Consider the following 6308-nt stretch of genomic DNA (forward strand, 5'->3'; position numbering starts at 1 on the left):
GCTTTCTAGTTTCAAGCGCTGCGAATGGCTTGTGTTCAATCGTAACGTGGTCAATCGGATGCCACTGCCAATCAAAAAACCAAACAGTTGCAAAGCTTTTTTTGTTTTTTCCGTTTTTTGTGCTAAACGCGACCAATTTTTTGCGACTAAATAAAATTATTTGATATACACTTTAGTATAGTATTTGTCAATAATATAGATTTTTATTTTATTTTATTTTATTTTTTATTAGTATTATATTTATATTATTTCTCTTGATTACATTTGATACACTATTATTATACGGTATTATATGCTAATTTTGTGACATGATATTACCAATTGATGTGTACTTTTTGTCAAATTGACCCTAATAATGTAATTAACTTGCAAGGTATACCTTGACCATAAAACAATTTATTAATTGGTACGACGGAGAGCCTTGGATTGAAGGAACGCCAGCTTATAAAGACATGCAATTTGCGCGTAGAATGCATTTAATGATACAGTCAAAGTTACGCGAACTCGATCACGAGCAAATTGACAACGAGTCTAAAATCGCGGAGCCGTGGTGTCCGGATCGCGAGTTGTTTCTAAAAGATTTTGACGCGGCGTGTCCACTTGAAAAAGATAGACAACGTCCTTATGTCGTAGTGGACAAGTCGCCTTACAAGCCGAAAGGTATAAATAACGCGGACATGGCGGGAGTACAGTGGTGCTTTGTAAGTTTAGTTTTGCTTTGCCCGCAAAAGGTTGGAGTGCATAACGCGACCGATGAAGACATCGAGGCCTTTTGCCATATGTGGAGATGTTACGGATATTTTCTCGGGATAGAGGATAAGTATGATATTCTCTTAGTGCTAGTATAAATTAAGTTTAGTAAGCGTAATGTTTTAGAACGCCTTTTCTAAAATTTTTATGTCGGTATAATTCCTTCAGGTACAACTTTTGCCGTGGTAGTCTCGAGGAAATAAAGCAGCGCACTCGGGATGTTTGTCAATATTGGACATTGCCTAATTTTAAAGAAGTTACGCCCGAGTGGGAACATATGACAAGATGTTTCATTGAATCTATTAATTATTATCCCTTGGTATACACGCCTTACAAAATGATGGCATTACTCGCTATGGATACGTTAAATATAAGCATGCCGCATTTGTATGCGTCAATGAGTTATGCAGAATGGATTGCTTATAAAAGCTGGAAGTGAGTATATATGTAGATATATTTAATCTATCTTGTAATGCAATTCTAGATCCCCAAATATTAAACATTGTCAATTTTGTTAGACAATTATATATTGTAAAATACGTAATTATAATATTACTATAAAATTATTATTTCAATTGTTTCAGATTTCTATTGGGCTATGTTTCAAAATTCTCAATCTTCCGAGTAATTATTAATAAAGTAGTGCGCAAGATATTGGACCAAGCAAGTAATTTTAACCGAGAAAAAAAGCAGAACTTCAGAAAAAATCGGAAAAGCAGTTGTCAAGTTTTTCTACTGTGTACTAATAGTGAAGCGCTGTTGTATAAAATTAAAAAATTTAAACATATTTCCTTTCAGTTACGTTCGATTTGACAAATCGTATAATTAACTTGTTAATGCTTAATTAATATCCGGGGCAGAGGTACATCACATTACGATTAGACACGACAATTTCGAATTATAAGAATAATATTTTGTGAAAATGATTATATTTTTTATAGTTAAGCTTAATTAATAATATTGAAGCGCGAAATATATAGTTTATTATAATTATATAAATTCGTCATGCATTATATTCGCTTTGAAGCAAAATTGTTGTCAATTTTGTTTTAACTTTACGATTTATTTATATAATTGCATTATAATACGCATAGCATCAATTTTAATGCAGTAAAAGCTTCGTTTTTGGGGAGTTTACATTCCGCTCGCGAATATGGAAAAGAGACCTATAGAACAATTAAAATTATATAAAACAAATACATAGCGAAATAAAAAGTGCGTTTTCTATAATATTTATATATTTTTAATGTTATATTAAACATGTAACTAATTAAATTAATGTATTTGTCTAAAAAGTTATAATAATAAAAAAAAATTGTTTGACGTTTTTCCTTTAATGACAAATATTAAGCATAAGGGAGTTTATCAAAGGGAAAAGAATTTCCATCTTTTACGGAACTGTCTTCTTTACAAAATGGAAAAAGAAATAAAGACAAAGTAAAATAATCAAAATCTGCTTGCTACGGATTTGTTTTATCTTCTTATTTGTTTGAAACTAATCCGTATGTTATATTACGTATTTCGCCAAAGCTTTTTGTAAATAGAAATCAATGATAAATAATAAAATACTTAAGTAAAATAAATAAAATAAACAAGAAAAAAAGTATCTGTAATAAGACAAAATTTTATTTTCTTTTATCACTTTTAGAAAAAATTAATATTTTGCTGCGATATGATAAGGGTAGAAATTGTAAGTTAGAAATAATATTTTTAAAAATTACGTTAAAGAATTAGAATTCTCTAACTATTTTTTGAATTTGCACATAAATGTATTATAAATATTATTTAAAAAAGCTAAAGTTTATTTATAGCAACGTTTCTATCAATATCAGAACTGTGTACGTACATTTTAAAATAAATTGGTATGCAGACTAAAGTTTTATTTGGTATTATATGAGTTTCAGAAATGTTTTTCTGAATAAAAGTTTTCCGGAAAATAAACGAGATAAAACATGCCAGAAGCGACGGAAGACGCTCGTGTCGTAGAAGAGAGAAAGTAGTTTATACGTCTCTTTGCTCTGACTGCCATTATAATTCCCATCGCTAAAAGGTTTGCATTTTCCAGCGCGCAATATTAATCATTTTAACACGTTGAGTGCCACCTGTGAATCTCGTTATTTATCAAGATCTTTATATTATACGCATTGTACGTAAGATATATTAGACATATGTAAGTAAATTGTATGCAATTATTTTAATGAAAAATATATGTATATATAAAAATTATTAAATATTAAATAATAAGAATGATTATAAAATTTTTTTCACTTTATCAATGATTTTTTGATTATTTTTATCATAAACAAATAATAAAACAAATAAATTTCTATGCGTATTTATGCGAAAAAACGCAATTTTTCTACAAAAATCCAGTTTTTATTTTATTAATTTATTTAAAAGCTTATATTGCGTTGCATGTATTTTTTGTTAAAAAATACAAACAATTTGTCCACTGTAACCGTACAATATAACTACTCTAATTTGACAATTATGAATACCTACGCGATTTGGAATTGATTTTCGAAAAATTTTGCAAACTAATTAGTGAACCAGCAATCGGAAAATTAAATTCTTGCTCTTTTTTCACTTAATGCAATTGTTTAAAGTTTCAGTTGAAAGATTCACGAAAACATTAATATAATTCCTTTTATTTCAAACTCTTTTAAAGATGAATTTTAAAACTTAATTCTCAATTAAAATTAGCTTTCCAATTTTTAAAAAAGAGTGTTATATATACGTTATTGTACTCTCTAAATTTTTTGGAGTGAAATTCACTCTAAAGAGTGAAAATACTGCCACTCAAGTGGCCGAGTGACAGTATTTTTGCTCTTTTGGAGTGAGATTTCACTCTTTTGGAGTGAGATTCACTCCAGAAAATTTAGAGAGTACGAAATCATTAAATTTTATTATTAGAGCTATATATTTTTTTTATCGTATAGTATATGTATATTCTCTCTCTCTCTCTCTCTCTCTCTCTCTCTCTCTCTCTCTCTCTCTCTTTCTCTCTCGCTTTAGTATTTCTAGTTATGTTTACTATTGTAAGTTTTTAATTCTAGTCTTGTTTTCTTATTTTTTTCTTTTGTATTCCTTTTTTAATTTATAATTTATCACACTATTTCTTGTAATTCTTGTTATCAATGTCCCTTTGCTGAGTTTGTAAATATGTACTGCTTTTAGCGCTTAAGGGAATTTGTTTCTAGAGCGCTCAATAAATAACGATCTCTCTCTCTCTCTCTCTCTCTCTGCAGTTATACTAGATACCACTATGTAATACAATATATCAGCGTAAATTGCTTCCAATTACTTGTTCGTTGCTTAGATCATCGATCGCGAGATCTAGAAATCACAAAGTCAACACTCTTTACTCGTCCATCAGCCTATTTATGCAAGACTGGCGTATATCCAAGAGTGCACTCTTCTTATTACTACGCGCGAGCAACGTCGTTAAGCTTACGCTTCTCGCTCGGTCGTTACGAATTACGAATTACGAGCGACTCGTTACTTTTCACGTAACCGTCTGCGGTGGTTAGAGATCTTTCTTGAGGACGGTATTACCACCGCTGCCGCTCGACGACGATTTACCGTGGCTCGTTATGATTATATGACGCCACTACGGCTCGTTACCGGCATTTCTCTTGTTGCGCCCGGCGCAACAACGGTATCGTAACTAGCTATTTCCATGCTTGCGGCACAATATAAGATTCCACTCGTTCCATGAAATCAATAGAGAAATGACATTTCACATATTAAACAGTAAATACAGTTGCTTGGAAAAGTAAATAGCGATGTATAAGCTGAGAATGAAATACCCCTCAGATACTTTAATCTTTAGTTTTATTATTAGATATTAATAATTCTATACTAATATGTATAAATAAATTTGATTTTTTTCGAATTTTAAAAAAATTAGAAAAAAACATCGTTTTATGTGCTTAAGAAAACGAATATTTTACTTTGAATATTATTTTACTTACTTTTTTATGTCAAAATAAAGCTTTGATACAATGAAAATAATTATTGTAAGTTTGAATTTGTCCATATATATATTGTCAATTTAGGTTTAAATTTATTTACAACATATCTACTTTACTCGTAAATCCAAATAACTTTTAAACTTTGTATTTAATTTGTTTAAAACCTGCCTTGATTTTCTCAAATTTCCTTGCAATCTTTCAATTATTTTTAATTTTTTTCTGTTTCTCGAAAAAAATGCATACTTTTTTTCGGGCAAATGATTTACTTGTTCTGATTTACAATTCTGCTCAAGAATTACGCGTTCTGAATTGTGAGTGAGTAGCACGAGGAAAAGAATGAATCGCACGTGCGAATGACGTCGTTTCTTACGACAGCTCGTAAAAACCCGACACTGTACATTGTAAACTCTGTTTAAAAACAATTTTTGCTCGTTATCACGGCCTGTCATCTATAAAACAGCAATTGCACTCATTCCGGTGTTCTACACGACTGTCTAGATTTAATAGATTTCTGCTCAGACAAACGTAAGAACTTACATTTAAGTAATCGCATTCAAACGGTAAATTCTACAATAATTCTTATTTTCTATTTTTATTATAAAGCTGTAGATAATTATACTCTACGTGCATTTGACATTAAATATAATTGTCCGATATTAATAATTAACTTTTCTCCTTATTTTGCATGAGATTAGCAAATGGTGGAATGAGAAAGCATAATTCAGAATTCATTCACATTATTATTATTGGTAACGCAGCGCGTCAATCTTATACGGATTATACTTATCGGCTTCGCTCGCTGCCCCGTAAAGCCGGCGCGGGACCACTTAACAGCGGTTTGCCACTCGCCGACGGGTTATGCCAACGCTCAATTACGCGCAACAGATCTTTACAGGGAGTAAAAACGGTCCGTTTATGGTGAATTAAATGGGTTAACATCGGCCGCAGCTCGCCGCTCGGCTTTCCTTCGCCGATGCCGCGTGTGCGAAAAGCGCGCAGCCCATCGTCGGCTGCACGTATCCGCGGCGAAACGAGAACCGTAAATCAGGGCAATTTTTTACGATCAACGAAATTACGCTGTAATATAGCTAAGTGCTTTATAAAGAGTACACAGGGCGATGGTGGAAATCGCATGGATGAAAGCCTGCCAGTCTCGTTATTGCCATTTATCCCCGTCATCTATCGCGATGATGAATCGTACGGATCCATTTAGATGGTGTTGCCACAGCTATTATGTCGATAGATTTGTATGTCAGGAAATATCTTGTGGCTGACACGCACTCGAATCGGGACTTCGATCTTTTGGGGCGTGTCTTTCGTTAAGAGAAATTAATTTTGCGGAGGAAATGATGGAAAGCTTTGATTAGCACTATTATGAACCTGTCCAGAAATAAATATGATTAAAGAGAGAATCAACTATTTGGCCTGGAATAGCATATCCGTGGAAAAGACATTAAAAATGTAAAAAATCCGCCAAGTATATTTTTTAACGTTTTTACCTCGAAAAAAATTGTATCAGATTGAAAAAAATGAGACCTTTGTATTATCTTAAATATATTTATAATATGACTTCGAAAAAAAAAC

At 31.8% G+C, this 6308-nt stretch overlaps 1 pseudogene; it reads left to right on the top strand.

The window, feature by feature from the left end:
- The window catches only part of LOC105458760, a 3069-nt pseudogene extending 1145 nt beyond the window's left edge, over positions 1-1924 (top strand).
- Positions 1925-6308: the final 4384 nt, after the last annotated feature.

This window comes from Wasmannia auropunctata, unplaced genomic scaffold, assembly GCF_000956235.1.
Source record: "Wasmannia auropunctata unplaced genomic scaffold, wasmannia.A_1.0 LD334333.1, whole genome shotgun sequence".
Classification (NCBI taxonomy): domain Eukaryota; kingdom Metazoa; phylum Arthropoda; class Insecta; order Hymenoptera; family Formicidae; genus Wasmannia; species Wasmannia auropunctata.